Genomic DNA, 23,787 nt, shown 5'->3' on the forward strand with positions numbered 1-23,787 from the left:
GCCAACAAGAAAGTACAGGCCAGAATGGTTCTAAAGGTATTAGGCCTCATGGCTGCGGCCATTACTCTTCTTCCCCTGGCTCGCTTCTACATGCGCCTTCTTCAGTGGATGCTGTTCACACAGTGGTCGTACCAACAACTTCCAATGCGTCACCAGATTTTGGTGACACAGACTTGCAAAGATCATCTTGCTTGGTGGATCACATCTCCCCAGGTTCACCAAGGCAGACACTTTGTACCCCATCCCGGTAGCCACTGTCACCACGGATGCCTCCCTGATCGGGTGGGGGTCATTATCAGGGCAGGATGGTTCATGGGACGTGGCAGCCGTTCAATACCACCTGCACATAAATGTCCTGGAGATGAGAGCAGTGCTTTTAACGTTGCAAGCCCTCAACGACTTTCTTCCCGTAGGGACAATTGCAGTCCACACAGACAACATGTCTGTAGTTTGGTATATCAACAAACAGGGCGGAACCAAGTCCTACCCCTTGTGTCGAGAAGCGCTCAGACTATGGCAATGGGCAATCTCCTCTCATCGGTTTCTGGTAGCAACGCATATCCCTGGGAAAACCAACATTGTAGCGGACAGATTGAGCAGAGCTATTCTCATGCCTCACGAGTGGTCTCTCAAGCAATCTATAGCGGAAGAGATTTTTCTGGAATGGGGTCGTCCATGTTGCGATCTTTTGCTACTCCCCAAAACAGCAAATGCCCAGACTTCTTCTCTCTCTTCCTCTTCCAGGCCATCCCCAGAGACGCTCTGACCCAGGATTGGCCCCAGGGACTTCTTTATGCCTTCCCTCCATTTCCTCTGATCCCTCAAGTTATCCAGAAGGCAACCGTTTTGAGAGCCAAATTGATTCTCATTGCCCCTTACTGGCCTCGACAAGTTTGGTTCCCGTTCCTCCATCGTCACCTTTTGGTGCAGCCGTGGCATCTGGACCCAGTGCCAGATCTTCTGATTCACCAATCCGGTCAGCTGCATCGGTCTATCCCTTCTCTCAACCTCACAGCATGGTTGCTCCACTTCCTTCCTTAGCCAGGCTTCCTTTGATCTCTAACCCAGTTAGAGACATCATAGTAGCTTCTTTAAAATCCTCTACCAGGAGGATTTATGCAAGCAAATGGAAACGTTTCTCTTATTGGGCTAAGGCCAAGAGTATTGATCCTTTAACTGCCCCTGTTCAGGCAGTCCTGGACTTCTTAGCAGAGATTTTTCATGCAGGCTCCTCTTCTTCCACAGTCAGAGTTCAATTGGCTGCTATCTCGAACTTTCATGTCGGGATTGCAGATCACAATATTATGTCCCATAGGCTCTGCAGGGCCTTCTTGAAAGGAATTTTCCTGCTAAAGCCTCCAATCAGGAATCCTCCTCCTCAGTGGGATCTAAATTTAGTGCTGACATCCTTGATTCTTCCCCCCTTCGAGCCAGCTGTTTCTTGTTCCCTGAAATTTCTTTCTTGGAAAACTTTATTCCTAGTGGCTATTACATCGGCCAGGAGGGTGTCTGAACTTCATGCTCTATCGGTTCGACCCCCCTATTTGGTTTTTCACAAAGACAGAGTTTCATTGAGAACTAATCTGACCTTTTTGCCTAAGGTCGCCTCAAAGACCAATTTGAATCAATCCATTGATCTCCCTGTATTTTTCCCAAACTATTCAGACAGAGCCGAACAGAAACTACATTATCTTGATGTCCACCGTCAACTCAGATATTATTTGGACAGAACAAAAAAATTTAGGAAATCTGATCAACTTTTTGTTTCCTATGCAGATAATAAGAAAGGCCTTCCTGTTTCTAAAGTGACCTTGTCTAGATGGCTTTTTTCGGTCATCTCTGAAATTTATCTGCTCAGGGGAAAACAGCTGTGCTCAAAACCTAAAGCACATTCAACTAGGAGCTTAGCTACTTCTACAGCCTTTCAAGCTAGACTTCCTTTAGACACTATTTGTGCAGCGGCCACTTGGGCCACTCCTCATACTCTTGTTTCCCACTACAAATTGGACTTGGCCTCCAGGGACAGAGCCAGTTTTGGCTCTACAGTCCTCAAGAGTCTGTTCCATTGAGCCACCCAGGATAGAGGTGCTAGGGACGCGGTCCCATCAAGCAAGAATGAAGGCGAGATTGACAACTTAACATTAAGAAGTTATGTACCTACCATAACGTTCCATGTTAGTTGTCTTCTCTCGCCTTCTTTCTTGCGACCCTCCCTCCTTCCCCCAGGCCTGGACAGACCTTTCTATAAGAAATTATTATGCCGAAGACCATTCAGACCTGGTCCTTCTTCCATACTGTAAGTTTTCTTCCTTCCTTTGGAAGTGTTTTTATGCTTGGTGCTATTGCCCTTTGTCATCAAACGAGATCTGGGTACTTACCGCCTTGCATCATGGGATATGGGGCTACCTCGAGCTGGTAAAAGTGACTCTCGAGCTTAGCAAGTGCCGAGTCGGAGCCGAGGATCGGCTCCGAACCCATCAAGCAAGAAAGAAGGCGAGAGAAGACAACTAACATGGAACGTTATGGTAGGTACATAACTTCTTATTTTCCCTCACTTCTGCATCAGTGTGTTTTGCACTGTAGTGTTGAGTCTGCTGTAGGGACACCTCCACACCCACCTACATCCATAGGCCTTATACTACTGAAGGTGAAGCTAAATTAACGCTTTAGCATATTTTATTCTAGGAATGTAAAATTTCCCTGAAAAAGCAATAAAAGCCCATAACAGCAAAACTAAATGCTGACTCACTGCTTTTATACTGTATTTATTTAGTGTACTAAACTACACTATTGCACTGCAATTGTTTGCTTTACTATGCCTGTTAAATCAAATTTTATCGCTGTTTTTACTTTTTACAAAGCTTTTTTGTTAGTTTCACTGTTTAAGCATTTAATGGTATGTTTCACTGTTTTTAAGCTATCTGTTCTGCTTGCTTGTTCTATTTTTTTTCTGCAAAGCGGTGTTTAAATAACTGATCTGTTAACTGTTTAAAACATTCTTAAGAACCTCCTTGCTGATTTTCTTCTTTTTAAATGTTTTTTAGTGTATTGCTGCTATTTGTCTGCTGTTTTAAACATTCACTAGTGTTTCCCAATGAAATTAGGGTAACTAGTAGCTCTAGCATAGTCCAGATACAGGCTTCCTGCTTCTGGAACTGTTTGTAGTTGTTTGTTTGTTCTGAGCATGATTTCCAGGCCATCTTGGATTGGAAGGGGCCTATCTGCACTTTTGTGAGAGAATTGTGCTGATTGTGATCTGTCTGGTAAAGGGAGGCTGGTCTAGTACTTGGAATAAGCATCCTCATTGGTCATTTTGAATCTTTTTAAAGTTTTTTTTTCAAGTTTTTAGCTTCTGGTATGTAGGCCCTGCATTTGATCAGATTTCTGCTTTTTTACATGTCATGCAGCACCACACACTGCCATGCAGTTGTGTGCCAAAGTCAGACAGTTAAATTCACCAAATTTTTATAAAACCCAGGTAGAAATATCCATCCTCTGAGCTCCTCCATGCTCGATTCTGAATAGCCACCCCTAGTGATAACAGTCTTCAACCTAGCATTATGGACAGTTGGACTTCCCTTGTTTCTCCTGCCACCCTTGTTGACTTGGGTCTCTTGAGGCAGTGTAGCAATTGCTTCATGTACACAGACAACCCTGTACTAATAACACACACTATTGCAGAGTGCAAGAGATGTATTTACACCAAGAATCTAGAATCCGAGCTCTCTCTCACACAAAACAGTAACACAGAGAAGGTTGTCAACTCACTTACCACTATGTATGCTCATAGTACCACTACTCGTACACATACCCCTATTCATACAAATAATACACATCAAACATGTAAATCCACGTATGTGGAGGTTCTCTTGAAAAACTTACTAAAACACCAGAGACCTCCAAAACACAAGACTGGTACAACTAACACAGTCCCCACAGCACCCATGACACATAACAACAGTGTCTTACCCATTAACCAGTAAGGCATAACACTCTAAAAACAAATTTTCTTGTCATTGGAGACTCAGTAGTGAGACACATGGATGTCCCACTCACCAGGTTGGACAAGGAGAATGTAATGGTCAGCTGCCTGTCCAGTGCCAGGATTTGTCAGATCATGCATGCACTCAGGTCTCTCAGCAACAAGCACCCTTATGACTCTGTCGTAGTTCATGTTGGTTTGAATGACCTGAGACGTACCTCACTCGACTATATGAATAGAGACATAGTTGAGTCTCTGAGTATTTGTCCCAGTCAGGTATGTCCCTAGTCTTGAGTGTACTACCCTCACCTAGAATGATGCCACAGTATAAACAAAAAAAATATTGATTTCAACAACTGGCTTAGTTTTTGGTGTCATTCTAAGGGGATTCAGTTCCTGTCAGCCTGGGAAGCCATGGTCAACAAACCTCGCTGGTTTGCACCTGGCACCTCTAGTGCCTTTTTAGACAAGGTATTGAAAACATTACTGACATGAAATTAACCAATCAGAACAAAATAAGGGTCATGCTGCTAAATGCTAGGAGCTTAAATCAAAAATTGCAGTCCCTGGAAGCACTTTTATTACTCAAAGATGTAGATATTTGTGCAGTCACAGAAACCTGGTTTAAGGCCTCAGAGAGTACTCTGGCCTTGCAAGGCTGCAATGTCTTCCACACCTTTAAACCACAAAATGAACATGTGAAAACCAAAGGAGGTGGTGCTTCAATCTATATTAGAGATACATTCACCTCCCATCTAGTTAGACTGGACAACTTCATTGAGTTGTTCTAGGCCCAGGTTACAGTGGGTAAGAACCTCATTCAAGTCATAGCCAGTTATAGATCCTCCTACATGGGTCATGATGCCCATGAAGCCTACTTGACCAAACTGGAGATGATCCAGATTTTACTGAACACACTGGTTATGGAGGTTTCAATTATCCCACCATCAACTGGGAAACCTACTCTAGCCCTAACTTGCTAGTGCAAAAGTTCCTTGACTTTGTTAACTCAAATGCCCTGGAACAAATTGTCCATACCCTGACAAGGTGAACATACATTCTGGATCTGATCCTCACCAACTTGTCAAACAGATGCACTGCTGCAACTGCCGGACCCTCATTAATTAAAACTAACCACAAATCAGTCATCTTCAAGCTGTCACTAATACCAGAACTCACAAAGGGTGAGATCAGGCTAAACAACTCCAGCAAGGCAAATTATACTTTCCTAGGTGAAGGTATAAATGCATTCCAAGCCCCACCTCAAGCTGGAAGTGGTAACTACGCCGAAGCTTACACTAAAGCCCTATACAATCACTTGCATGCGTGTATAAACTCGGCCGTACCAAAAAGAATCAAAGCCAGAGCCCTAAGTAAAAACAAGCTGCCAATGGTAGACATCGAGCATCAACAAACTTTACAATAAATGCAAAAGGTTGCTGTCCAAGAAAACAAAGACAGGGCCCCAACAATGGAAAAGCACCCTCCCCAACCTCAACAGGCAAATAAGACAACTTGTCAATTCCCCCAAGAGCTCCTATGAGAGAAACGTAGCAAGTACAGCCAAGGATAACCATAAGGCCTTTTACAACTACATACATAACCTAAAGGGTAACATCCAAGCATGTGCAGAGCTAGTTGCCAACAGTATCACACACACTGACCTGACAGAGATAGCAAACCTGCTAGCGGACAGATTTGGTGAAAATTTCACTCCCTTATCCCCTCCACAATGACAACAAACCTTCCCCCAAACTCTCCCCCACCCTACATATCTGAAGAGCAGGTCCTCAAAACTTGTCCAAGGCAAAAAATACAGCCTCTGTGGAACAAGATGACATCCCAGGCTGTTGTATAAATAGGCTACAACATGATCTAGCATCACCACTAAGTACCTTTTTCAATCATAGTCTAACCACAGGCTTTATTCATGCGGAATGGAGAACAGCAGCAGTTATTCCCCTCTACAAAGGTGGCCTAGCAATAGACCAGAGTAATTACAGACCCATAAGCCTGACCAACCTCATTTGCAAGGCCATGGAATGTATCATTATGAACCTCGTAAATAAAGACATAGGTGACCTCCAAATCCTGGATCCAACCCAATTCGGCTTCGTGAAGGGCAGATCCTGCCTGTTAAATCTGGTTGATTTCCTTGAAAATGTGACTGAGGCAATTGATGAGGGTAAATCTGTGCACACAACATACCTCAACCCGGAAAAGGCTTTCAACACAATCCCACATTCAGGCATTACCAAGAAATGTATCAAAGTAAATGTAAACACCTTTGTTGTAAGATAGGTTGCAAATTGGCTCACAAACCGGACACACGCTATCAAAGTGGGTGACTCCACATCAACCAACAGACCTGTTACCAGTGGGGTGCCACAGGGGTCTGTGTTGGACCCCCTACTATTTGGTATATACTTCTCATACGTTCAAGTCAAAATTAAGGGGTTGTGGCTGATGGAGAACTAGTTGCAGTCATTAAATCCCCATATGATGTCAGTATACTCCAGGAAGGGCTCACTCAGACCAAGAACTGGTGTATTAGTCACAGTCTGAAACTGAATGCAAAGAAATGCATCATCACTCCCTTCTGCACAAACAGTGTCCCCTCACACTATCAAATCAGCAGCAATACCCCAACTACCCATGAAGTGGTAAAGGACCTGGGATCACAAGTTGACTGCAACCTTAACTTTGACCACCATGTGTCTACTGTAGTTAGGAAATCTTTCTACATTGCACACTTGATTAGTTAAGGTATCATCTCAAGAGCAAAAGAAGTTATAACATCCCTATACTTGGCACTTATCCGGCCAATAATTGAGTATTAAGCCTCATTTGTCATGTACTATACCAAGCACCTGCAGCAATTAGAGAGACCTCAGAGGTTTCTAACAAAGAAGAAGATCAAGGAGCTCCAGAATATGCCTTACACAGACCAACTAAAGTCCCTTTCACTATCCTCCTTATCATATAGACTTCTTAGGGGAGACTTATGCCTGGCCTATAAAGCAATCCAAGACCCAAATCTAATGAACTTGCTGCTTATCTGTAAATCAAATGGGACTAGGGTTTACCCATTCCAGGAACCTAAATATGACATGTAACTTAAATAGGACATGCTGGAGGGACAGATTTATATCCCAGCAACTGTGGCATATTTGGAACAGGCTGCCAGTTCATGTGAAACAGAGCACCTCTATGACATTGTTCAAGAGGAACCTGGACAAGTGGATGGGGCACCATAAATTCTTACTGGGGATAGAGCCCACAGTCCTCCTGGACATGGGCAGTCATCACTAAATGCAGTCTTGGGTATTGACTAGATTTCTATGTATTACATTGGGATGAAACAGCTAGGCTTAAAATTACCTCCAGGTCGATAGCCAAGTAATTTCCTGTGATACTATAAATGTTTAGAGTTCAAAGAATTTGTCTTTGTATCCATAGACTTTCTACCTCATTGATTGTTTTTGGTGGTAAACCATCTGTGAGGAGAGGTAACTGCATTCAGCTGAAGTACCCAATTGGCTCTTTCCTTATATCATTTGTTCCTACAGCTAGTGTAGCATCATTTCAATACAAAATACTGCAATACTGACTTTTGCAGTTAACTTAGGTTTATATTAACTGCATTCTTGCAGCTTGTGTTACTGTCTTTAAAATTTTCAGTACTTGTCTTACCTCCTGTCTTGCTGCACTTTTATAGACTGTTTTCCTGGTACTTCCATTATGGGACAACCCACTACATTTGGGCTTCACTCTGCTCCCCTACCCTACCCCAGTTCTCACCAACCCCATTACATCTATACTTATCTCTCATGTACTCCTCGTTCTCTACTCATCCTCCTTTACTGTGCCTAACTGCAATAGCCATTCACAGACTGTTCTCATATACCATCCCCAGCCACTTATGCTCTGAATTTCCTTTTCAAATCTCACTCTGCTCCCTCCCCAACAAAACCTACCTGTCCTCCACAATATTATCACTGCTCATTACCTCACCTCATCATACTGCAAGATTTTTACAACACTAACCATGCTATTTCCTTCCTGTATCACCTTTATCATCCTCCTTCACTCACTCCTAACATCCCACCAGTAGTAATAATAAATAAGGACTCCTCAACCATTACCTCATCCTCACCTATCAACCATCTTCCCACTAACTACTCAAAAATCTCTTCAAGCTTATTTCCCATAACTCCATTCCACTGTTGTAATCCCAAACTACTAAAAAATGTCAAGGTAATACTTCTAACTATCTCTACTAAAAATACAATAATAAACCATCTTTCCCTACCATACATCAATGTGGTGACATTCACCGCAACCCAGGTCCCAACCAAACCTCAAACTAAGAATATATCCTAAAAATTTAAAAACAGTCACTCCAAACCTTAGAAGTATATGCAACAAAATCACATATTTTCATACGCGGATGACTCAACACAACCCGGATATCTTAGCCACAAGAGGGACATGGCTAAAATCTGAAATAAAAGATGCAGTAATACTACCCCCTGCTTTATGATATTATTAGGCTTACTAGAACACCCAAAAAAGCAAGTGGAATAGTTATAATCTTTCCAAATATGGTCACAGTAACTCCCTGTACAGGCACAATCCCAAATTTTGGAAAAGCAGAAATCCTAATCTTATCCCTAAAACTTAATAGCGCTAAGAGCATATGCATTGTTGTGCTATATATTCCCGCTTACCCTGGACATAACATTCCAGTACTTGAAAACATACTATCTTGGATAGCAGATGCAATCACAAACTCTTGGGTGATGTAACATTGACTGGCAGTTTTTATCCTCAAATTCAACAGTCAATAGCATGAATCTCTTTGGATTCGATGAGCTTATTAATACACCAACAAGATATGGCAAAATAATTCCCAACAATCTATCCTAGACTGGATTCTGGTTACCAACCCATAGAATTTTATCTCCTCAGGTACCATCCTTGATACAGTAAGTGACCACCTGCCAGTTTATACTCTCAGGAGTATTATGCAACCAGCAAAGGAACATACGATCAAAGCTACCCCTAATCTCTGCAGTTTCTCTGAGGAGTCTTTAATTGAAGCTCTGAAAGCTGTTAACTGGTCCATCCTAAAAATACTCCCCTTAAATGATATAGCTGAATACTTCAGTGCAACATTTATAAATATTCTTAACACCTTTGCCCTACACCATACAAAAGGAATAAAACAGCCATACCCCATGGCTGACAAGCCAATGCAAACTAGTTATGAAAGACAGAGACAAAGCATGGATTAACTGTCAAAAGAATAAAAATGACAACAGTTGGCAACTATTTAGACAGCTACAAAACCAAATCAAGAAACACATTAATAGAGAAAACAACTTTTATTATACTCACCTACAAGATAGCTATAAAAACAACTCTAAGACATTTTGATCCTCTATATCCTCTCATCATCCCAGGTATAGAAAAGGATCCCAGAACTACCTCATAAAAAGACTGTGCTGTTCTTCAAGTCGAGTTCCATTTGTAATGTGGCAGACAAACTTCATATCCTGTCTTGTGGCAATTCCAGTTCTGAGATTGTCAGAAATACTGATGATTTGATCACTTCTTGAAATTCAGTCAACCTGTTAAACAACATTGTGTAAAAATATTCAAAAGTTTGAGGCCTCTCTCAGTCTCTCTCTCTCTCTCTATATATATATATGTGTGTGTGTGTGTGTGTGTGTGTGTGTGTGTGTGTGTGTGTGTGTGTGTGTGTGTGTGTGTGTGTGTGTGTATATATATATATATATATATATATATATATATATATATATAGGTACTTACGTATTATCACAACCACATTATATGTATTTTATTTCAGTGAGTTTACCCATATGAAAATGGTATTGGTATACTGTAGTTGTTTATTGGGCTTTATTTTTTTAAATGTATGTTTCAGTTAGGCATTCACCATCACCTTTTATATGTAGAGCAGCAACCATGTTTAAAAAATGATGGGATGCACCATTAAAAATTCAGCACTCTTGGGGTATATTGCCCCAGCTTTGTCTGGCTGGGGCGGCTAATACATATTCTAGCTTATTAGGTAACACTTTAACCATATCCCTCTAGTAAACCCTAATGGGAACAGCCGAAAGAAGTGTACTAAAAATCTATGAACCTTGCATACTGCTGTGTGTGTGTGTTTTAGTTCGTTCAAATGGCATTCCAGACATTAATGATATCTGTTCTGCAGGGCATTTTTTTTTTTTTTATTAATAGAAGCCACCAACAGCAAAACCAACCTATTGTTTCATAATTTAATTAATAATTTTTTGAAGTATGTCACTCGAAATCCAACATAAATCACACAAACTGCTCAGCTGTGCATTTATTAATGGGTGCACAGTCCATTCCAGATGACGATAGTTGTCAAAAACATTTCCTTCCTTTTATTCTAAACAGACATTCAACTTGTTTTCCAAATCTTTGTGAGCTATTTATAACATACCTTGGCAGTAGTATGGGTTAGAAATGAGCCGCATCTCCTGTTCGGAATGTGTTTGCAGTAATACGTAAGTACCCGTATATATTTATATATATACATATATATGCTAAAATAGTTTTGAAATGACCAGGCATGCACAATTATTCTGTGTTCTTTTTTAAAATATATTTGTTGATGAGGTAAGCTTACTGAACATAAATGTCCCTTTTCATTGATGACATGAAAGTACTATCGGCTTAAGTGACTTGCTTAGAGTTACACTGTATGCTAATGGAGGTGGGAGGAATCAAACTCTGTACCCTGGGTTACAGAAAGCAGCTCAGTAACACCTCAGTGCCTTAGTCCTCTGTGCTAAAAGACAGACACTTTATACCTACTATTTTCTACTAGCTACCACATATATAGCTTTCTAGTACTTAAAAATCTCCACAGCACCAGTTTTCCAAACTGAAACATTGCTCAATCACCTCATAAATTATTAATTCTTCTCTTTTTAGTTATTTTAGAGACTCTTATTCTTCCTCTTTTAGTTTATTTGTGCTTAACTATATTCCATATGTCATCATGGTTAACCTTCTTTAGCTCCCCCTTCCCAACACTTTACATCTTATTTGTTCTTATCCTTGACTCTTGTCTTGTACTTCTTTATTCTTACCACCCCATGCCAACTAATTCTTCCTCAGTCCTCCTCCTCATGCCTTGCTAGAGGAGCCTTGTCTACTATGCAGAAGAATTTGCTGTTGAAGGTTATATTGAATCTACTTATATTTTAAAGTTTATAGCTGTTTTGAAATTAATATCAAATCATTGACTAGAATTTCTGTCTGTCTGATGAAAGTTATCCATTTTACAAGTTAACTGGTGTTCTTTCAGACAGCTCATGACGGTGGTTTTATGCAGCAAATATGATATGTACTGGTTTTAATGGTTTAGAATGAGCTTTTAATATGTCTCAAGATAATAAGCACAGGTTTGAATATTTTTCTCCTATTCTAATATTGGTTTAGCTACAGCTAAGGATAATGCAAAGTTAGCTTCAGAGCTTTCTAAGCCTTCTGATAACGATTCTAAGGTTATGATATCTATGCTTATAGACTGGATGACCTGTATATGGCCATCCTGACTGGAGAATAAGCAAGGTGTTAATGTCCCTTGAAAAGCGTCTACCCCTTCACAGTTAAAAAACAAATAGATGACATTTTTATGCTTGCAGCGAGTGTAAACATAAAACAAAAACTAAATAAATAAAAAGAAAAGAGAAGCATGTATGTGTGTGTGAATGAATGTGTTTATCTTTCTGTATGCATATAAGTGTGCGTGCTTCTGTGGATTTCTGCTTGAAAGCATGAGAGAGAGAGAAAACACTGACTACAGTCAGCAGTCTGTCATCATAGAGGTACAAAACTGTTAATGTATTGCATTATTGACTGACTTTAATCCTCAACGATTTAATTCAGATATAATTAAATAGAGCAGTACTGTGTTCAAAATCAGGGATAGTAAAGGAAGGAGGGAGGGAGGGAGTGGGGAGGTGAGGGGGGAGAGAGAGATGCAATACCTTGCTTTCTGTTTTTTTTATAAGACACAGAATATTGATTCTGAGCTTGAAAGTGTTTGTAATTGCTGTGTTTGTGTGTGTATGTGTGTGTTTTGTTTCTATGCATATGTCTGTAAGTCTTTCTGCCTTTATGTCTTTCTGAATTTCTGAACATGTGTGTTTCTATGTGTATGTCAGAATATCTGTGTATGTTTCTGAATATATATATGTGTGTGTCTGTGCGTAGTTATTAAATAATTACATTGTTTATATTTACTTCCTCCAACAACAATGACCTATACTACAGGAAGTTTAAAATTTTAGATGGAGGAACTATTTTACTTCAGAAATGTAAATACATACATACAAACAGTATGTATATATATATATATATATATATATATATATATATATGTGTAAGTGTGTGTATGTATGTGTATATATATATATATATATATATATATATATATATATATATATTATACACACGCACACACGCACGCACACACAGATATATATATATATATATATATATATATATATATATATATATATATATATATATATGGTTGTACATCATTTTTTCGATTGCAACTTGTACAATTTACATTTGTGCGAAAGTGCCGATTTGCACTAAGTAAAAACGAATGCTACAATGTCGAACCTTGCAATAGCGAATGAAATACAGCATTCCCTGTTTTAAGGTTCGACAATGTAGTGCAGATCACACTATAGTGGGGATTGGGAAATGTACCCTTTCCCTCACTGTAGTCCGATCTCAGAGTTTGTATATATAAGTAGGGGAGTGTGGGGAGTGAAGGGTGGCTTACCCCAGTGCAAAAACGTTCTTTACTATACAACGGACAGTACTGCTGTTACCGTAAGTGTGGTGACTGTTCGAAAATGTGAATTTGAGGTTTTTTGCATTCGGTATTTTAAATTTCGCGGTTTAAGTTCGACATTACTGTGAGTCGTCATTGTTCATTACGGTGATATGATAGTAAAACTATATATATATAATTATATATATATATATATATATATATATATATATATATATATATAGTAATAAACATACAAATCTATTTAACAGATAGCCAATACTCTAACCACAATAATGCCCAATAGAGTGTGTGCTATTGTGTAAATAATAAACTTGCCGGGGTGTAGAGGCCCTTTGCCTGTGGTGAAGGATCTCAGAACACCCCTGGGTATGTGTTATTAACACAATAACACAGACCATGTCAGGCATTTTTGCTTGCTTAATGCATGCATTGTTTAACACTGTGCTTGTTAATTCTTAAAATATGGTCTTATTTATAAACATTTATTTGAGTGGTGTTCTTGCCAAGCTCAAATCTATTGCTGATTTTTCTGTTTTAGTATAGTGCTATTAGAAAGGTAACATTGTTAAATGCTGCATTTATGTTGTCTCTATATATATCTACATGTGTTTATCACTTTGTTTCCTATTCATTCAAGTATTTGGCTAGTGCTTGCTTGTCTCAAAGGACAAACTTAACTAACAGCATCATTTTAGAGATTGTTTCTTCTGATATTTGTTAGTGTTCTATCTGGTGCTGAGGTAACTTCCCTGACTTGTGAAATAAGGAGAACATGAAGGAGCATCCATCTAAGTAATAGCTCTGCTAAACTTCTACCACACCAGGGCTTTTTCTTTAATGAATGGCAGAGCTGCCATTCTAGCTTGTCAGTAGCTGATAGTTTTTCCAAGAAATCTCTCATCTCTCTGATGGCAGTGCAAGAAAAATTTCTGTCTGTAACTTGATGGCTTCCCATATAGCTGATGTAAATGAGCAGGTGCTAGGGTTACCACCATGATAAGTACCAGCTACATTTTGCTGTATCTGTATGTCATTTTTCATCTATTAAGTTTTTGAACATGGTTCATTTAGAGCTCATGTCTCTGGCCTCTCCAAATATAAAAAAGAAGGTCTTCTTGTGGTAGAAGTTTTCCTTTGAAATTCTTTAGAACCATTTCCTCTCTGTACTTTATTTTTTCTCTGAGTTGCTTTACCTCTGAAAGGGTATGTTATAATATATTTTGTCTTCAGTTTTATCTACCTTATTACTTCTAAATACCTGTTACCTAAAGTCTTTCCTTATTTGATTTTTCCATCTTGTACTGAGAGAAGATGGTTTAGAAGTCTTTCCATGCACTTTTCTTCCTATTTATCTACACTGGTACAATTTTTCTGATCATTATATTTTACTTCTTATTACACTTGCTGCTTACACATCTCATTGTTTGGGGATTTCTGTTTTAGCTTGAAAGAAAATGTAGAATTCCACTCAGGTTGTACATTTTTATTATTTTTTGTCCTCATTTACCTATAATACACCCTCTTGGTGAGTGATTCCTTCTCTTGAAGTCTGCTCGTTACATCTAGCTCCCGTTTTGCAAAATGTTCCATCTGTAAGTCATATGGTAAAAGAACTAATAGACTGAAATACATTTTGGATGTAATATATTCCAGATTTTTTAGAAGTCAGTTATTGTGAGTTTCACCTGTCATTGCTAGGTTGTGATCATCATATGATTGCTGCATCTGTAACGCACATAACTCAAAAAGGAGTTAAAAGAAAACCAACTTTGGTGACTAATTTTAAAGAAGACATAGCTATATCTGGAAAACTTAAATTGAGAAAAAGTCTTCAGATATCTAAATGTTGAAGGTATGGGAAATATCATTAAGGATAGTGTAAAATTGTTTAACCATATTTATTCTAGTTTAAGGTCAGTTCAAAGATTCTTCAAACCCATTATGGTATTAGCATAATTAATTCCCAGTTAATGAAGCTAAGAACAAGAAGTTAAGAAACTGTAAAACAGGCAAGATAAACAAGACATTGAATAAAAAATAATCATCCTAGACAATAAAACAAAGTTAAGTGTTAAAACTGATCAGCTCATTTATGAAAGCAACTTGCTAACAAGCAAGAGGGACAACAGTAATTTTTTAGTATATTATAAAAAGTAAAAGTCTTACTTTTTGGAATAATGACTACAAATCAAAAAAATAGTTAACCTCTTCCTTGACTATTTTATATCCTCATTTGGCATTTCAACCATCAATTCTGAAAGAAAGAAGAGATAGTGAACCAGACATTAAATATCTCAGAAAGTGAGACTGAAACTATACTACATAAATTCAATTTTCCAAAAACTTGTGGAATGGATGAAATTACAAACAAGGACCTAAAAAAATTGAACAGTATTAAAAAACTGAAGATACTGTCTGAGTCCTGCTACAGCAGTGCATGTATACCCATGGATTATAAAATAGCTATATAGTAGCATCTGTTTTTACAGGTTTCCTGTTAAATACTGCCAGGATCATGAAACGGACAGTTTGGAAAGTTATTGAGTGAGGCTGATAAATTAAAGATGTGTAAGAATCTACTAGCAGGCATACTAAAGAGATTGCTCAGTTGCAAGTTGTTAATATATTTTTTATTAACAGAATTGCAGCTATAGACATTAAGATAACTGTTGACAATGTCTGCATATATTTGCCTGTAAATAGATTTATTTGTAGTCTTTGGAAGAGCAGACAATGTACTCTTATTTAACAAGCTAGAAGTTTTGATTTTTTTACATTGAATTATTAATTGCATTAGTCAGTAGGTAAGTAATCATAGATAATTGTTGTACTGTGGAAGTACATACATAAAAGCTATTTCCAAGGGGTTCAACAAAATTCAGTTCTAGGTTCTTACCTCTTCTTATCTGCACATACTTAAACTTAAGATTCCATGAGGTATTTGTATGGCTTCTCTGTGGATTATCTAAAGTTAGGGATGTGCTTTACCAAAATGAAGACTGTATAAGACTATAAAACTGGTTGGAAAATTTGACTGAGTGTGCCAATAATAAAATTATGGTTACAAATACAGATATAACCAAGCATATGGAGTATGTAAACCCTAATTTATCATGTAGGTACAAATTAGGTGACAAGAATATTGAAACAATAGCAGTAATTGAAGTCCTGGGGAGTCTTGTTAGCTACAAACTCTGTTTTAAAGAGCAAATAGCAAGCATAATAAATCAATGTTCTAAAAACATTGGTTATATTAAGAAGTATTTTAAAGCAATAGATAATGAGGTGATGAATACCTTATATGTTTTATTACTATATGCCAAACTTGTATTTTGTAATATTCTTTAAAATCACAGGCATACATTTTTTATTATCAAAGGCCTAGTTTGCACAAATAAAATTTCTAAAACAAATACATGGTACATAGGTTCATAGGTTGGTACTAGGCTATCAGCCCTAGGGCCTATACAAGCCTAGCCATAAAAATTCCCTGGATATTTCATCCCACAGTATTTACTTCCCTGGACTCCTGTCTAACAGGGCGACTGATGTGATCCCCAGGGTGACTTTCCTATCTCCCATCCAACCATCAAGGTTCCTTTTGAAGAGGGCCAAGGAGGTGCTCTGCTTGACATGTATGGGCAGTCTATTCCAGAGTCTGAGGGGTCTCTGCATCAGGAACCTATCCCTCCAGCATGTTTTCTTCATTGTGATGACAAGGTTTAGATCCCTGGAGCGTGTGGCTCTGAGGGATTGGGATTTCTTTAAGTGGAGCATGTCCAACAGCTCAGGGTTTGACATGACCTTGTATGTTAAGCAGAGACTGCCTCTGAGTAGACAATATGCCACAGAGTATAGCTGGAGTTTTCCTAGATGGTCAGCATTAGGAATCTGGATAACACAGCCCAGATGGATGTACAATAGACCACACTGCTCGTACACCAGGATACAAAAATAGATTTAATAAATCCACACAATGTAAAAATACAGGTTAAGCGCTTTCAACTGTAGGACACAGTCTTCCTCAGAACAATGCATTACACAAATTCATATCAATTTATACCCATCTAAATTGAATAATAGAATAACTACCTACGGAAAACCGCCAAAAAATTTTTTCAAAATATCAGGTTTACTCTTCCCCTTACGGAGGAAATTGGAAAATGGAATTGGCCCTTAAAGAAAGTAGATGGCAGATATTAACTGATTCAACCCGTAAACTGGGTTTGAATGACTTTATCAGCATCAAACCATTTTTAATATTTTCATGATATATGTCTGCCAACTACATTGGGGTTTTGGATGGTAGTTTTTATTGTATCTTGATGTCTCTTTTTATGGTACATTTTTTATGTTACATTTTTTATGTTACATTTTTTATGTTACATTCTTTACTTTGGTACAAAATCCACATACCTTATTGTATTGTTGATTCTTAGTCACATGAATTACGACTTGGAATTAATATTTTAATTGAAATCATACACAATTTTTGTAATTATATTATATATATTTTTTGAAATATATTACATATTTTATTGTATGATAGTCATAATATTCTCATACATACATTCTTACTCAGTATGGTCTATCAAGATTTTGTAAATATTAGAGATATATATTGTGTGTTTTTTATGTGTATGTTAGGTGTTATGACAATTTTCTTATTACATGCTGCAATGAGATGTGTAGTATCGACAATATATACAGGTTGTATATTAGAACAGTATGCCTTTAAATATTTTGAAAAAATTTTTTGGCGGTTTTCCGTAGGTAGTTATTCTATTATTCAATTTAGATGGGTATAAATTGATATGAATTTGTGTAATGCATTGTTCTGAGGAAGACTGTGTCCTACAGTTGAAAGCGCTTAACCTGTATTTTTACATTGTGTGGATTTATTAAATCTATTTTTTGTATCCTGGTGTACGAGCAATGTGGTCTATTGTACATCCATCTGGGCTGTGTTATCCAGTTGTCACTATTTCTACACTTTTTTGAGCATTAGGAATCTGCTTTGGGCCTGTGATTGTTTTAGTGAGGTATTTCTGTGGCCTTTCCAGCTGTTGCAGATGTCTTGTGAGGTACATACCAAATGGAACATTGCACTCTATAATGGGTCTAATAAGGGATGAGTACAGTGAGACACTGAGCTCCTTTTTTCTGGATGAAAAGACCTTAGTGATGAGGTGTGCTACATAGGGATTTCCTGACTGTTGTGGCAATGTGGTTATCGAAGGTGAGACCACTGTCCACCTGTGTCCCTAAGTCTCTTATCACACTTTCAGTGTTTAGTGTACTACCACCTATGTGATAATTCATGGGTACATGTTTTTTTCCTAAAGGGGATAACTATACATTTCTTGGCATTGAGCTTGAGCTTATGGCTCTGGCACCAAGCATCTGTTTCTGTAAGGCCCTTTTGTAGAATATCCATATCATTTGGGGATTCAATAATGGTTCCCAGTTTGCAGTCATCTGTGAACATTGTTAGCCAGAGTACCTTAGTGTTGGCCTGTACTTCAGAGAAGTATATGCCAAACAAGAGCGGTCCCAGGACTGAACCCTGAGGTACTCTGCTTGTCACTTGTCTGGAGCTGGATTTGGAGTCGGCTACTTTTACAGTCTGGGTTCTGTCAGTAAGCCAGTTGGCAACCCATCGAGTGACGTAGGGATTTATGCCCAGCTTAGTAAGTGTATCTATAATTCCAGAGTGGGTGATGGTGTTGAAGGCCTTGGCAAGGTCCAGATAGGCTGTGTGGACCGCCTTACCCTTGTCCACAGCTCTGGAGACTGATTCGAAGAAGTCAATCAGGTTCAGGAGACAAGATCAGCCCTTCACGAACCCAAACTGGGTGGGGTCCAGTGTTTTAAGGTTGCCAATGTCTTTGTTTATAAGTTCCATGATAATACGTTCCATCATACCTCCCAACTGTCCCGAATTACTCGGGTTTTCCGAGTTTTGGGGTCCAAATAATGGGGTGCCACGATTCCCGAGTAGTACCCCTTCATTTCCGATTTTTTTTCATTATTTTTTATTTGTTTTTTTTATTTTTCGCGCTTTAGCTGATGTCATCGCCTGCGTGATGATGTCAGCTCGTCAGGGCTTCCAGCCTGTTGGAAATGAGCTTTCAGTGCATGCATTTCCGGGTTTCCAGCTGTTTCAAAATGCTTTGCGAGTGGGAATGAACCAGCCGGAAAGGCAAGGAGGGAGAAGGCGACGTGAATGGAAGGGATTTATTTGATTTACAAGGCTCGGGAACAAACCAGCTGGAAAGGCAAGGAAGAATTTATTTGATTTAGAAGGTGACATGAATGGCTCGGCTCAGAAGGCAAATGGATTTTATTTAGAAGGCTCTGCTCACAGAGAGGAAGGAAGGATTTATTAGTATGGAAAGGTAAGCTGAAAACTGTGTGTGTGTGCGTGTGCGTGTGTGTCTGTATTAAAAAGTTACTTTCTTTTTAATACTTCTAGCTAGCTTAGATCCTTGGTGGCTAGCAAAAAAAAAAAGACAATATTTAGCCTGGATATTGCTTAACCATTTAAAGCTGGATCTTTCTCATGAGCTTTTTAGGTGTCAATATTGCAAGGTGTACATCCAAGAAACCATTAAAGTTTGTGAGCCAATGTGCTGCGCAAAAAAATAACCTTGGATTTCTGTGCCTTATGGAAACAAGATCGGATACCCTTTCTACCTTTCTTTACAATGGTGCAAACACAGGTCTGTTGGTTCCATCAGTCTGCATTTGAAAATTTAAGGTATATTTATTAAAATAACTAATTATTTAGAGATATTTTCGTATTTTAATAGTCACTACCTACATGATGCCTTTGCCATATATAGAATTAATGATCATTAAGCCAGCTAAAATGGAAGCAAGGTAACATGTCATGATGTCATTGGAGAGAAAAAGTGCCTGACTTACAGTGTATGCAGTACAATATGCAGGTTCACGTATTTAAAGTTTAATGTACGCTTTATAAACATTTGGTCTACAGTTTCTTCAGTGAGTGGCTCAAATGAGAACCTTTATTAATAAAGCACTTTGTTTTCAAATCTTTTTCTCCATAAGCAGACATCTGCTCTGTTGATAGAGTAAATAATTTGAAGCCAGACACTTCAATAATGCAGCATCTGTACTTTATTATTTGTATAAAACTGTCCACAAGGGAACAGTTATTGTAGCTATTAACCCTCAGATGTGGTGTACAGTTCTGTTAGTGAGCAATCTAATCTGGTTGTATTTTGCACTATAACTTTAACCTGTGCAGCTGTAAATAAACTAATCGCCATGTCTTTTTTTTTTTTCCTTTTAATGAGTATGACTTTGTTTTTTCATACACTGAACTGCTCTTTCATTGTGGATGCAATTAAACCTTCCCTCTTTACTATCCTATAGTTAGCAGTTATCTCTAAAATCAAACTCAGTAGGGAGTAAACAGGTGTATTTGGGGAAAAAAAATCTTCAGACAGTAGCCTGGATGTTGTGAGGTTATGCGACATGAAAATACATGCAGAAGTGTAATCTGAGGAAACTGCTTAAATTCTGTATGTAAAGCACTGTGATTATTTGCTTCTAAATGGTTTTAACTTTCTGTTTTTATACACACATTGGGAGTTTTCTTCTGAAATAACTGTCCCTATAAGAACATTTCTCCCATGTAACACACTTCATTTAAAATGCCTATGCACAGTGCAACATTACCTGTATTACTGGATCTATAGTTTAGTAAATGCAGTTGTATTACTTTTAACTCAAGTCATGAAAGAAAAGGGTCCTTGGACCAGTTTACCTGCAGCAGGCTGGATTCCGTTGAACATCTGATTCTGGTAAAACAGTTTTTTAACAACTAGTCTTTGCATTAGTAAAGCAGTATGCACACATTAGTGTTTATCGTAAATGGGTAAAATAGCCAGGTAATGGGACATTTGAATGGCTGCAGGGGGACTCTGGTGCCATATTTGGGTTGTCTGTTCTTCAGTTTGAATTTGAAAGTTGGTATCCCACAATCCCATTGGAGTGGACGAGGTTACATAATTATGTATGCAAATTTTATGTTAATCAGCGTACAGATTTGTACCTTTTTTATGGGCTTTGTCCAGATTTTTAATGTTTCCAGGTTGAGAGGTATGCGTTCCATGCCCATGCAGATCAGACTCGTCAGACTGATGGGACGGTAGTTCCCTGGATCCAAGGTGGATCCCCCCTTGTAGAGTGGGATAACTGTAGCTGTGTGCCACTCAGTGGGCAGGAAGCTTTAGGTGAGGCTATGATTAAACATGACACTTAGGTGAGGTGCCAGTTCATTTTGTAGTTCATGTAATACACATCCCGGGATGTCATCTGGTCCCATGGATGCTGCATTCTTAGCTTTGGAGAGTGCGGTTTCTACCTGTGTGGCCATGATTACCGGAATTTGGCAATCTTTTGGTATTGAGATGGGCCCTTTAGTGGGTGAGAGGAGGGTGAAGTTGGCACTAAATCAATTTGCCAGGATATTGGCAATATCCTTGGGATCAGTATATTTAATGCCGTTCTGTTGTAACTCAGAGCATATCTGAGCATTACCACTTAGATTCTTGATATAACTATAGAATGTCTTGTTGTTGTCTTTGGAATCTTTGGCAATTTTATTTTCGTAACTAGCTTTGGAGGATTTTATGAGGGATCTCAGCTTCTTACTTGAGGCTGGTAAGGGAGTTTTTTGCATCCTGGGATTTTCCTCTTTTCTGCAACAGTTTCTTTCTTCTGTTGTATAGTTTGTTTATGGCAGGGGACCACCAGATTGGCTTCCTTTTTTTGGAGGAGAGCGTCTTGGTTCTATTTGGGATGGCACGATTCATGCACAAGTGGATGTGCTCATACAGTGCCTTAGTGTAGGATTCAGCAGTCAGACTTTCAGATCCTGTCTTCATGGTTGTCATGAAGTTTGTCACTTCTGACTTGAATAGCATGAAGTTGGCTTTGGAGAAGTTTTTTTATGGAGGTTTCCTTACTGGGGGGGGGGGGTGGATGTCAAGGGTGATTTGCTTATGGTCAGACCTGACCAATGGGGGGGTGACGACTGGTGTGGAGTATCTATCTCCCATGTTGGTAATGACCAGGCCTAGGATACAATGGATTAGTTGATCCAGGGTGTTGGAATTTATGAATTCCAAGAACCGTTGGGAAAAGGTGTTGGTAACCCAGTAGTTTTCCCAGTTAATGGCAGGGTAGTTGAAATCACCCAGTATTAAGGTGTTTGGTTGTATCTTAATATTTTCCAGTATGTTTAGAAAGGTGTAGTGAGAATCTTGGGGCATGGTGGGGAATCTGTAGCTACAGTTTGGATTGCAGTTCTTACCTAGTGTTAGTTGCACCTGGAGAATTTCAGATGCATTGTGTTGGGCAACTAGCATGGAGGTGTGAATATCCCTGGTGAATATGGACACTCCTCCACCTTTAGTGTTTCAGTCTTGGTTTGGTGGCCGAAAAGTGTGGTAAGAGTTGTAGCCCGGTATTGCAGGGGTGCTGTCTGGAGCCTTGAACCAGGTCTCAGTTACTGCACAGATACTGATGTTCTCAATTTTTAGGAGTGCCTCGAGAGAGTGCATTTTGAGGTTTAGGCTTCTAGCATTGAGTAGCAGTACCTTCAGATTTTGCATGCTTGTATCTGTTATGGTGGTGGCTTTGTCCTTTGAACCTTGCCTAAAAAAGGCACTTTAGGGGTGGCAAGAGCTTCTGCCAGTAACCTGAATCCCAGGGGTGACAGGTGCAGACCATCTCTGGCAAAGCATCATGGTTTGTCGATAATGTCATCCCAGGCAGACAGATTCTGGATCCCCTTTGAATGACACCAGAAGCTTAGCCAACTGTTGAAGTCAATCATTGTGTCCTTATACTGTGGTATCATTTTGGGTGAAGGCAGGATGCTACTCAAAGCTAGGGTCATACCTGCCTGGGCCACATGATACGAGTGCTCTTCCATGTCTCTTTTCATGTAGTCCAGGGAGGTATGTCTCAAGTCATTCACTCCAACATGGACAATGACAGAGTCGTATTTGTACTTGTTGTGGAGTGACTTGAGTGCATGCGTTATGTGGCAGATCCTGGCACCTGACAGGCAGCTGAAAGTAATTTTCTCCTTGTTCAGCCTGGTGAGTGGGACATCAGTGTGCCTGACTATAGAGTCATCTATGACTAAAGTGTTGGGTATGTTGTCTTGCCTTAGCGGCTGTTGTTGGGTGGCACACTGGTGTTGTGAGATATGTGTCACTTTGGTTGTGACTGGTGTTTGCATTTCAGCTTCGAAGGTCCTTGTTGCTTGGTCAGGTTAATGTTAAGGGCCTCTGCATATGTGGGTTTAGTGTTGCTATATGTGGGTGTTGATGGTGTGGGTTTTGAAGGGCTATGTGTTGCTTGATGTGTAGTTCAGGTGTTAACCTTCTTCTCTTGACTGTCTAGCAGAAACTTGGCTGGAGAGAGCTTTGCTTCCAATTTGGCTATGTATGTGCATCTCTCGCAGGTTGTAGTGTTGGGTGGTAGGAGGAGAGAGTTGTCTGTGTACATGAGGCAGTTGCAGCATTGCCACTGTATGCCCAGATTCACCAGATGGACAGGAGAAATCACCGGTCGCTGATCCTTGGACATGCCTGTTTAGGTGCTTTTTTGTAAAGTACAAGAGCTGTTTTCCCTTACCTTTGCAAGGTACTTTGCAATTATAGGCTGTTTAGTGCCTATGATTAATTTCTCCTTATTAACAAGGAGAGTTGAGTGCTGGTATCAGTTTAAGGCTTCCTAGTGCTTTCCAGCAGGTTCTAGAGCAAGTTCTAGTCACAGGAGTTCAGATTTCAATGCTACTACTGAATTTAGTACAAGGATAAACTCTATAAGTTAAACTTTTACACATTAAGGTATAGGCAAAGGAGAGGTGACCTTGTTC

The 23,787-nt window shown here is 39.1% G+C and overlaps 1 protein-coding gene across 1 annotated transcript in view; it reads left to right on the forward strand.

The window, feature by feature from the left end:
* CFAP61 (cilia and flagella associated protein 61) overlaps nucleotides 1-23,787 on the forward strand; it is a 4,145,169-nt gene that overhangs the window by 1,473,931 nt on the left and 2,647,451 nt on the right. The gene's annotated exons all lie outside the window — the stretch shown is intronic.

The sequence above is a fragment of the Protopterus annectens genome, chromosome 1.part2 (assembly GCF_019279795.1).
Source record: "Protopterus annectens isolate FY-2018-M chromosome 1.part2, PAN1.0, whole genome shotgun sequence".
Lineage (NCBI taxonomy): Eukaryota > Metazoa > Chordata > Ceratodontiformes > Protopteridae > Protopterus > Protopterus annectens.